At 39.4% G+C, this 11,792-nt stretch overlaps 4 non-coding genes across 4 annotated transcripts; 3 read left to right on the top strand and 1 right to left on the bottom strand.

The window, feature by feature from the left end:
* Nucleotides 1–3,857: 3,857 nt before the first annotated feature.
* TRNAL-UAG (transfer RNA leucine (anticodon UAG)) lies at nt 3,858–3,939 on the top strand. The gene has a single exon. It is a non-coding gene; the product is annotated as a tRNA-Leu (tRNA).
* A 2,841-nt stretch (nt 3,940–6,780) lies between these two features.
* Nucleotides 6,781–6,862, top strand: TRNAL-AAG (transfer RNA leucine (anticodon AAG)). The gene has a single exon. It is a non-coding gene; the product is annotated as a tRNA-Leu (tRNA).
* A 1,379-nt stretch (nt 6,863–8,241) lies between these two features.
* TRNAL-AAG (transfer RNA leucine (anticodon AAG)) lies at nt 8,242–8,323 on the top strand. Its single transcript has one exon. It is a non-coding gene; the product is annotated as a tRNA-Leu (tRNA).
* Nucleotides 8,324–11,294: 2,971 nt separating this feature from the next.
* Nucleotides 11,295–11,376, bottom strand: TRNAL-AAG (transfer RNA leucine (anticodon AAG)). The gene has a single exon. It is a non-coding gene; the product is annotated as a tRNA-Leu (tRNA).
* Nucleotides 11,377–11,792: the final 416 nt, after the last annotated feature.

The following is an 11,792-nucleotide window of genomic DNA, read 5'->3' as shown; positions in this document are numbered from 1 at the left end:
TGTTCTTTAACTATATAAACAGTGAAAGGATTAAAACTGATGGAGTTGGCCCATTGAAAAATAACCTGGGTAAAATCATAGAGGGCGATGAGGGTAAAGCAAACCTACTCAATAGCTTCTTCTCCACTGTTTTCACAAAAGAAAACAATTTATCGGAGGAAATGCAGAGTGATAAAGTAAACCCTCCGCTAAATATCACCCACCTAACCCAGGAGGAAGTTCAGAAACGCCTAAATAATATCAAAATAGACAAGTCACCAGGCCCAGATGGCATACACCCCCGGGTACTAAAAGAATTAAGTAATGTGATAGACAGGCCGCTGTATTTTATATTCAAGCACTCTTTATGGCCAGGGACTGTCCCACTAGACAGGCGCCAAGGAAATGTGGTACCAATATTCAAAAAGGGGTCTAAAAGTGACCCTGGGAACTATAGACCAGTCAGCTTAACGTCTGTTGTGGGTAAATTGTTTGAAGGATTTCTTAGAGATGCTATTGTAGAATATCTTCATGATAACAACTGTCTAACTCCATATCAACATGGATTCATGAGGGATCGCTCCTGCCAAACAAACCTGATAGCCTTCTACGAGGAGGTGAGCTCACAGCTGGACCGGGGAGAGTCAGTGGATGTTGTATACCTTGACTTCTCCAAAGCGTTTGATACCGTGCCACACAAAAGGTTGGTATATAAAATGAGAATGCTTGGTCTGGGGGATAATGTGTGCAAGTGGGTAAATAGCTGGCTGAGTGATAGAAAGCAGAGGGTGGTTATCAATGGAGTAAGCTCAGGGTGTGTCAGGGTTACTAGCGGGGTGCCTCAAGGGTCTGTCTTGGGCCCTATATTATTTAATATATTTATTAATGATCTAGTGGAAGGGTTGCATAGTAAAATAGCAATATTTGCAGATGATACTAAACTTTGTAAAGTAGTTAATACAGATGAGGATAGGGCACAGCTACAGGAGGATTTAGATAAATTGGGGAGTTGAGCCAAAAAATGGCAAATGGGATTCAATGGCGATAAATGTAAGGTCATGCACATGGGAAAGAAAAACAGCAGTCACCCATACATATTAAATGGGAAACCGTTGGGGAAATCTGACATGGAGAAGGACCTGGGCGTCTTGGTTAATAGCAAATTAAATTGGAGTGCCCAGTGTCAGGCAGCAGCTGCGAAGCAAATAGAGTCATGGCATGCATCAGAAGAGGAATAGGGGCATATGATGAGAACATTGTTCTTCCTCTGTATAAAGCGCTGGTAAGGCCGCACTTAGAATATTGTTCACAGTTCTGGGCTCCGGTGCTCAGGAAAGACATATTGGAGCTAGAGAGGGAACAAAGGAGGGCGACTAAGTTAATAAAGGGAATGGAGGGACTAGAATACCCAGAGAAGTTGTCAAAATTAGGCCTATTTACATTGGAAAAGAGAAGGCTTAGGGGAGACCTCATAAACATGTATAAATACATCAGGGGGCAGTACAGAGATCTCTCCCATGACCTGTTTATACCAAGGATGGTGACAATGACGAGGGGGCACACTATGCGTCTGGAGGAAAGGAGGTTCCTGCACCAGCATAGAAGGGGATTCTTTACGGTCAGAGCCGTGAGACTCTGGAACTCTGTGGGAGAGGAAGTGGTGATGTCCAACTCACTTAAAGAGTTCAAGAGGGGCCTAGACGCCTTTCTTGAGAACAATAAAATTACATCTTATGCTTAGTTAATTAATCCAGGGATTTAATCTGACTGCCAGATTGGTGTCGGGAAGTGAATTTTTCCTCAATGATGTAAACTGGCCTATACCGCAGGTTTTTTTGTTGCCTTCCCCTCGATCAACGCAGCGGAATAGCTGTAGTACACAAGAAATAGGCTGAACTGGATGGACGCTTTTCTTTTTTTGGCCTTATAAACTATGTAACTATGTAACTATGTAACCAGCAGAGTGATTAGCAAACATAAACAGAGCCATGCTGCTTCTGCTGCTTTCCAGTAAGTCAACCTAGTGATGTACTCATAGCTACATTGCTCTGCACTGCTGTATAATGTCTTCCTTGCTGCTGCTTCTGATTATCTGTTACGTACAGGCAAGGGTGTACGAATCCTTCATGTTTGAGTGTCCTGTATATGGGAGATCATAGCAAGTAATCTATACCACCTAATTCAGTGATATCTAAAAATTAGCGGATGAGCCAACGGAGGAAAGATTACTCAAATATCTGGATACAACTCATATGTTTTGTAAAATGGTGCCCCAGAGTCAATGTACAAACAAATCCCTGAAAATTACGTTGCTGTTGCATAATAACATTTGTCTTTTTGTCTTGTTGGATATAAAATATTTTCTGCCACTTACATCAAAAGCAAACTTCTGATATAAATAACTTTAAACATCTGTAAGAGGTAGCATGGCCGAGAGGTCTAAGGCACTGGGTTTAAGAGCGAGTGCCTGTGAAGGTGTTGGTTCAAATCCCACTGCTGCCATTATTTGCTTGGATCCAATTTTTACCAAAAATTAGGAAACGGTTGAGGAATTAAAGGGGATTGAGAATTTAGGAGGCAGCGGTAATTCTATCCTATACTTTTGAACTACAAAAGGTGCAAAACCTGCGAAAACTGAGATTTTAAGATTGGACTGAAGAAAGGCAGTTTTTAATGGACTCAGTAAAAAGGAAGGAAAGTTGGGAAGTTCTAAAGTAAAGAAATGTCCAGGAAGGATGGGAGATTTTGCTAAATTAAATTCTCACTGCACAATCAGTTACAAGCCCGAAAAGAAGGAAGAATGGAAAGCATTTATGGAGACCAGGATGTCTGAATACTGAACTTAAAAGCTTGCTAAAAAGGAACAAAGAAGTAAATATCAAATGGAAAGAAGGGTTCATATCTAAAGAAGAATATAATGCTGACTGCAGGTAAAGCTGGGCTAGCGTTATAAGAGCTAAAGCCAGTAATGAATTGAGGCTTGCAAGAGAGACCAAAAGCAATAAGAAAGGATTTTGGAAGTTAGTCAAAAGTTAAAGAAAAGCCAAAGATGCTATAGGAATTTTAAAAGTTGAAAAGGGTAAAGTGGTCAATAATGATGTTGAGAAGACTGAAATTTTAAATTCCTATTTGGCTTCTGTGTTCTCTAAGAGAGCAAATCTATCATCAAGTGATCTTCACTGTGCTGTAGAAGAAAAAGAACATGTGAACAAGTCATACGTATGAATACGGCATATGAATAGTCATGTTGGCTTTAGGCATCAGAATTAATTACATAATTTACCATCTATGTTACATCCATGTCAGTTCAATCAATGATCAACCATTCTCAAAATTTGCCAAAATCAATCTTGGTCAAAAGAAGTCTACCTGCTAGCTCATATCCCTGCTGCCTTTTTTGATTTATCAATACAGGATGAGTAGAGTGATTAGCAAACATAAACAGAGCCATGCTGCTTCTGCTGCTTTCCAGTAAGTCACCCTAGTGATGAATTCATAGCTACACTGCTCTGCACTGCTGTTTAATGTCTTCCTCGCTGCTGCTTCTGATTATCTGTTAAATACAGTCAGGGGTGTAGGATCCTTCATGGTGAGTGTCCTGTATATGAGAGATCATAGCAAGTAATCTATACCACCTAATTCAGTGATATCTAAAAATTAGCGGATGAGCCAACAGAGGAAAGATTAGTTAAATATCTGGATACAAGTCATATGTTTTGTAAAATGGTGCCCCAGAGTAAATGTACAAACAATTCCGTGATAATTACTTTGCTGTTGCATAATAACATTGTCTTTTTGTCTTATTGGATATAAAATATTTTCTGCCACTTACATCAAAAGCAAACTTCTGATATAAATAACTTTAAACATCTGTAAGAGGTAGCGTGGCCAAGCGGTCTAAGGCGCTGGATTTAGGCTCCAGTCTCCCTGGAGGCGTGGGTTCAAATCCCACCATTGCCACTATTTATTTGGATCTAATTTTTACCAAAAATTAGGAAATGGTTGAAGAAGTAAAGGGAGTTGAGAACTTAGGAGGCAGCGATCATGCTATCCTATAATTTTGAACTACAAAGGATGGAAAACCTGCGAAAACTGAGATTTTAAGATTGGAATGTAGAAAGGCAGTTTTTAATGGACTCAGTAAAAAGGAAGGAAAGGTAGGATGTTCTAAAGGAAAGAAATGTTCAGGAAGGCTGGGAGATTTTGCTAAATTTAATTCTCACTTCACAATCAGTAACAATCCCGAAAAGAAGGAAGAATGGAAAGCATTTATGGAGACCAGGACGGCTGAATACTGAACTTAAAAGCTTGCTAAAAAGGAACAAAGAAATGAGTATCAAATGGAAAAGAAGGGTTCATATCTAAAGAAGAATATAATGCTGTCTGCAGGGAAAGCTGGGCTAGCGTTAGAAGAGCTAAAGCCATTAATGAATTGAGGCTTGCAAGAGAGACCAAAAGCAATAAGAAAGGATTTTGGAAGTAAGTCAAAAGTTAAAGAAAAGCCAAAGATGCTATAGATTTTTAAAAGATGAAAAGGGTAAAGTGGTCAATAATGATGTTGAGAAGACTGAACTTTTAAATTCCTATTTGGCTTCTGTGTTCTCTAAGAAAGCAAATGTAACATCAAGTGATCTTCACTGTGCTGTAAAAGAAAAGGAACATGTGAACAAGTCATACGTATGAATTCTGCATATGAGTGGTCATGTTGGCTTTAGGCATCAGAATTAATTACATAATTTACCATCTATGTTAAATCCATGTCAGTTCAATCAATGATCAACCATTCTCAAAATTTGCCAAAAATCAATCATGGTCAAAAGAAGCCTAACTGCTAGCTCATATCCCTGCTGCCTTTTTAGGGTTATCAATACAGGATGAGTAGAGTGATTAGCAAACATAAACAGAGCCATGCTGCTTCTGCTGCTTTCCAGTAAGTCACCCTAGTGATGGATTCATAGCTACACTGCTCTGCACTGCTGTATAATTTCTTCCTTGCTGCTGCTTCTGATTGTTTGTTACGTACAGGCAGGGGTGTAGGAATCCTTCATGTTTGAGTGTCCTGTATACTGGAGATCATAGCAAGTAATCTATACCACCTAATTCAGTGATATCTAAAAATTAGCGGATGAGCCAACAGAGGAAAGATTAGTTAAATATCAGAATACAAGTCATATGTTTTGGAAAATGGTGCCCCAGAGTCAATGTACAATCAAATCCCTGATAACTATGTTGCTCATGCATGATAACATTTGTATTTTTGTCTAATTAGCTATACAATGTTTTCTGCAACTTATATCATTATTAAATTTCTGATTTAAATAAGTTTGAACATGCGTATGAGTTAGCGTGGAAAAGTGGTCTAAGGCGCTGGATTAAGGCTCCAGTCTCTCTGGAGGTGTGGGTTCAAATCACACTACTGTCTATAATAATTTGGATATAATTTTTACCAAAAATTAGGAAACAGTTGAGGAAGTAAAGGGGGTTGAGAATTTAGGAGGCAGCGGTAATCCTATCCTATACTTTTGAACTACAAAAGGTGGAAAACCTGCAAAAACTGAGATTTTAAGATTGGACTGTAGAAAGGCAGTTTTTAATGGACTCAGTAAAAAGGAAGGAAAGGTAGGATGTTCTAAAGGAAAGAAATCTCCAGTAAGGATGGGAGATTTTGCTAAATTAAATTCTCACTGCACAATCAGTAACAATCCCGAAAAGAAGTAAGAATGGAAAGCATTTATGGAGACCAGGATGGCTGAATACTGAACTTAAAAGCTTGCTAAAAAGGAACAAAGAAATGAGTATCAAATGAAAAGAAGGGTTCATATCTAAAGAAGAATATAATGCTGTCTGCAGGGAAAGCTGGGCTAGCGTTAGAAGAGCTAAAGCCAGTAATGAAGTGAGGCTTGCAAAAGAGACCAAAAGCATTACGAGAGGATTTTGGAAGTAAGTCAAAAGTTAAGGAAAAGCCAAAGATGCTATAGGATTGTTAAAGGATGAAAAGGGTAAAGTGGTCAATAATGATGTTGAGAAGACTGAACTTTTAAATTCCTGTTTTGCTTCTGTGTTCTCTAAGAAAGCAAATGTAACATCAAGTGATCTTCACTGTGCTGTAGAAGAAAAGGAACATGTGAGCAAGTCATATGTATGAATACGGCATATGAATAGTCATGTTGGCTTTAGGCATCAGAATTAATTACATCATTTACCATCTATGTTACATCCATGTCAGTTCAATCAATGATCAACCATTCTCAAAATTTGTCAAAATCAATCTTGGTCAATAGAAGTCTAACTGCTAGCTCATTTCCCTGTTGCCTTTTTAGGATTATCAATACAGGATGAGTAGAGTGATTAGCAAACATAAACAGAGACATGCTGCTTCTGCTGCTTTCCAGTAAGTCACCCTAGTGATGGATTCATAGCTACACTGCTCTGCACTGCTGTATAATGTCTTCCTTGCTGCTGCTTCTGATTATCTGTTACGTACAGGCAGGGGTGTAGGAATCCTTCATGTTTGAGTGTCCTGTATATGAGAGATCATAGCAAGTAATCTATACCACCTAATTCAGTGATATCTAAAAATTAGCGCATGAGCCAACATAGGAAAGATTAGATAAATATTTGGATACAAGTCATATGTTTTGTAAAATGGTGCCCCAGAGTCAATGTACAAACAATTCCCTCATAATTATGTTGCTGTTGCATAATAACAATTGTCTTTTTGCCTTATTGGATATAGAATATTTTCTGCCACTTACATCAAAAGCAAACTTCTGATATAAATAACATTAAACATCTGTAAGAGGTAGCGTGGCCGAGCGGTCTAAGGCGCTGGATTAAGGCTCCAGTCTCTCTGGAAGCGTGGGTTCAAATCCCACCGCTGCCATTATTAATTTGGATCTAATTTTTACCAAAAATTAGGAAACAGTTGAGTAAGTAAAGGGGGTTGAGAATTTAGGAGGCAGCGGTAATTCGATCCTATACTTTTGAACTACAAAAGGTGGAAAACCTGCGAAAACTGAGATTTTAAGATTGGACTGTAGAAAGGCAGTTTTTAATGGACTCAGTAAAAAGGAAGGAAAGGTAGGATGTTCTAAAGGAAAGAAATGTCCAGGAAGGATGGGAGATTTTGCTAAATTAAATTCTCACTGCGCAATCAGTAACAATCCCAAAAAGAAGAAAGAATGGATAGCATTTATGGAGACCAGGATGGTTGAATACTGAACTTAAAAGCTTGCTAAAAAGGAACAAAGAAATGAAGATCAAATGAAAAGAAGGGTTCATATCTAAAGAAGAATATAATGCTGTCTGCAGGGAAAGCTTGGCTAGCGTTTGAAGAGTTAAAGCCAGTAATGAAGTGAGGCTTGCAAGAGAGACCAAAAGCATTAAGAAAGGATTTTGGAGGTAAGTCAAAAGTAAAAGAATAGCCAAAGATGCTATAGGATTTTTAAAGGATGAAAAGGATAAAGTGGTCAATAATGATGTTGAGAAGACTGAACTTTTAAATTCCTGTTTTGCTTCTGTGTTCTCTAAGAAAGCAAATGTAACATCAAGTGATCTTCACTGTGCTGTAGAAGAAAAGGAACATGTGAGCAAGTCATGCGTATGAATACGGCATATGAATAGTCATGTTGGCTTTAGGCATCAGAATTAATTACATCATTTACCATCTATGTTACATCCATGTCAGTTCAATCAATGATCAACCATTCTCAAAATTTGTCAAAATCAATCTTGGTCAATAGAAGTCTAACTGCTAGCTCATTTCCCTGTTGCCTTTTTAGGATTATCAATACAGGATGAGTAGAGTGATTAGCAAACATAAACAGAGACATGCTGCTTCTGCTGCTTTCCAGTAAGTCACCCTAGTGATGGATTCATAGCTACACTGCTCTGCACTGCTGTATAATGTCTTCCTTGCTGCTGCTTCTGATTATCTGTTACGTACAGGCAGGGGTGTAGGAATCCTTCATGTTTGAGTGTCCTGTATATGAGAGATCATAGCAAGTAATCTATACCACCTAATTCAGTGATATCTAAAAATTAGCGCATGAGCCAACATAGGAAAGATTAGATAAATATTTAGATACAAGTCATATGTTTTGTAAAATGGTGCCCCAGAGTCAATGTACAAACAATTCCCTGATAATTATGTTGCTGTTGCATAATAACAATTGTCTTTTTGCCTTATTGGATATAGAATATTTTCTGCCACTTACATCAAAAGCAAACTTCTGATATAAATAACTTTAAACATCTGTAAGAGGTAGCGTGGCCGAGCGGTCTAAGGCGCTGGATTAAGGCTCCAGTCTCTCTGGAAGCGTGGGTTCAAATCCCACCGCAGCCATTATTAATTTGGATCTAATTTTTACCAAAAATTAGGAAACAGTTGAGTAAGTAAAGGGGGTTGAGAATTTAGGAGGCAGCGGTAATTCGATCCTATACTTTTGAACTACAAAAGGTGGAAAACCTGCGAAAACTGAGATTTTAAGATTGGACTGTAGAAAGGCAGTTTTTAATGGACTCAGTAAAAAGGAAGGAAAGGTAGGATGTTCTAAAGGAAAGAAATGTCCAGGAAGGATGGGAGATTGTGCTAAATTAAATTCTCACTGCGCAATCAGTAACAATCCCAAAAAGAAGAAAGAATGGAAAGCATTTATGGAGACCAGGATGGTTGAATACTGAACTTAAAAGCTTGCTAAAAAGGAACAAAGAAATGAAGATCAAATGAAAAGAAGGGTTCATATCTAAAGAAGAATATAATGCTGTCTGCAGGGAAAGCTTGGCTAGCGTTTGAAGAGTTAAAGCCAGTAATGAAGTGAGGCTTGCAAGAGAGACCAAAAGCATTAAGAAAGGATTTTGGAGGTAAGTCAAAAGTAAAAGAATAGCCAAAGATGCTATAGGATTTTTAAAGGATGAAAAGGATAAAGTGGTCAATAATGATGTTGAGAAGACTGAACTTTTAAATTCCTGTTTTGCTTCTGTGTTCTCTAAGAAAGCAAATGTAACATCAAGTGATCTTCACTGTGCTGTAGAAGAAAAGGAACATGTGAGCAAGTCATACGTATGAATACGGCATATGAATAGTCATGTTGGCTTTAGGCATCAGAATTAATTACATCATTTACCATCTATGTTACATCCATGTCAGTTCAATCAATGATCAACCATTCTCAAAATTTTCCAAAATCAATCTTGGTCAAAAGAAGTCTAACTGCTAGCTCATATCCCTGCTGCCTTTTTAGGATTGTCAATACAGGATGAGAAGAGTGATTAGCAAACATAAACAGAGCCATGCTGCTTCTGCTGCTTTCCAGTAAGTCACCCTAGTGATGGATTCATAGCTACACTGCTCTGCACTGCTGTATAATGTCTTCCTTGCTGCTGCTTCTGATTATCTGTTACGTACAGGCAGGGGTGAAGGAATCCTTCATGTTTGAGTGTCCTGTAAATGGGAAATCATAGCAAGTAATCTATACCACCTAATTCAGTGATATTTAAAAATTAGCGGATGAGCCAACAGAGGAAAGATTAGTTAAATATCTGGATACAAGTCATATGTTTTGGAAAAAGGTTCCCCCGAGTCAATGTACAAATCCTCCGCTCTGAATCCTTTGCTCACTGCCCCGGCAGTCTCGCTCTGCTCTGACCTCTTGCTTACTGCTCCAGGCGGCCTTGTCCTGCTCTACTCTTGCTCACCGTCCCAGGCGGCCTCGTCCTGCTCTACTCTTGCTCACCGCTCCAGGCGGTCTCGTCCAGCCCTGCTCTCGCTCACCTCTCTGGGCGGCCTCACTCTGCTGTGTTTGTCCGCCACATCTGTGGTTCTGTTCCTGAGTCCCAGTGTGTACTGGGTCCTATCCCTCCTGTGTTCCCACCTGCTAGTGCCTCCCTGTCTGCTCTCTTGCTGTGCTTGCCTGTACCCCTCTGCCTGCATAGTTCCTGAGTCCCAGTGTGTACTGGGTCCTATCCCGCCTGTGTTCCTACCTGCTAGTGCCTCCCTGTCTGCACTCTAGCTGTGCTTGCCTGTACCCCCCTGCCTGCATACCCGACTGCCTGCATACCTGTCGTGCCTGCCTATACCCACCAGTCTGTGCGCCAGCCTAACCAGTCGTTTCCTGTATTCCCCTGTGTGGGTCAACAGCCGTGTCCGGGGTCTGTCCTGGAGTAGCACCTGGTCCCTCTGCTCGGTTCCTCCTTGGTGCACTGGCGTCGTATGCCGTCATGCGACCCTGGTCGGATCGGGTGAATACCTAGTTACGCCCCTCCAGGCATTCACTCTCAGGCACGGTCCAGTGGAATCACTCGCACACGCCGCTCAGCCCAGGCGTGTGCATTACAATCACTAGGGTAACTTACTGGAAAGCAGCAGAAGCAGCATGGCTCTGTTTATGTTTGCTAATCTCTCTGCTCATCCTGTATTGATAACCCTAAAAAGGCAGCAGGGATATGAGCTGGCAGTTAGACTTCTTTTGACCAAGATTGATTTTGGCAAATTTTGAGAATGGTTGATCATTGATTGAACTGACATGGATGTAACATAGATGGTAAATTATGTAATTAATTCTGATGCCTACATGACCACTCATATGCAGTATTCATACGTATGACTTGTTCACATGTTCCTTTTCTTCTACAGCTCAGTGAAGATCACTTGATGTTACATTTGCTTTCTTAGAGAGCACAGAAGCCAAATAGGAATTTAAAAGTTCAGTCTTCTCAACATCATTATTGACCACTTTACCCTTTTCATCTTTTAAAAATCCTATAGCATCTTTGTCATTTCTTTAACTTTTGACTTACTTCCAAAATCCTTTCTTATTGCTTTTGGTCTGTCTTGCAAGCCTGACTTCATTACTGGCTTTAGCTCTTCTAACGCTAGCCCAGCTTTCCCTGCAGACAGCATTATATTCTTCTTTAGATATGAACCCTTCTTTTCATTTGATATTCAATTCTTTGTTCCTTTTTAGCAACCTTTTAAGTTCAGTATTCAGCCATCATGGTCTCCATAAATGCTTTCCATTCTTCCTTCTATTCGGGATTGTTACTGATTGTGCAGTGAGAATTAAATTTAGCAAAATCTCCCATCCGTCCTGGACATTTCTTTGCTTTAGAACATCCTACCTTTCCTTCCTTTTTACTGAGTCCATTAAACACTTCCCTTCTACAGTCCAATCTTAAAATCTCAGTTTTCGCAGGTTTTCCACCTTTTGTAGTTCAAAAGTATAGGATAGAATTACCGCTGCCTCCTAAATTCTCAATCCCCTTTACTTCCTCAACTGTTTCCTAATTTTTGGTAAAAATTAGATCCAAATAAATAATGGCAGCAGTGGGATTTGAACCCACGCATCCATAGAGGCTGGAGCCTTAATCCAGCGCCTTAGACCACTCGGCCACGCTACCTCATACAGATGTTCAAACTCATTTAAATCAGAAATTTGCTAATGATATAAGTTGCAGAAAACATTGTTTAACTAATTAGACAAAAATACAAATGTTATTTTTTTTGTATATTTGTCTAATTAGTTATACAATGTTTTCTGCAACTTAAATCATTGTCAAATTTCTGATATAAATAAGTTTGAACATCCGTATGAGGTAGCGTGACCGAGCGGTCTAAGTCGCTGGATTAAGGCTTTAGTCTCTCTGGAGGCGTGTGCTGAAATCCCACTGCTGCCATTATTTATTTGGATCTAATTTTTACCAAAAATTAGGAAACAGCTGAGGAAGTAAAGGGGGTTGAGAATTTAGGAGTTAGCGGTAATTCTATCCTTTACTTTTGAACTACAAAAGGTGGAAAACCTGCGAAAACTGAGATT

This window comes from Phyllobates terribilis, unplaced genomic scaffold (assembly GCF_046119375.1).
Source record: "Phyllobates terribilis strain yellow unplaced genomic scaffold, ASM4611937v1 Scaffold_11__3_contigs__length_659146591, whole genome shotgun sequence".
In the NCBI taxonomy this organism is placed as follows: Eukaryota; Metazoa; Chordata; class Amphibia; order Anura; family Dendrobatidae; genus Phyllobates; species Phyllobates terribilis.
This window is presented reverse-complemented; position numbering and strand designations above follow the sequence as displayed.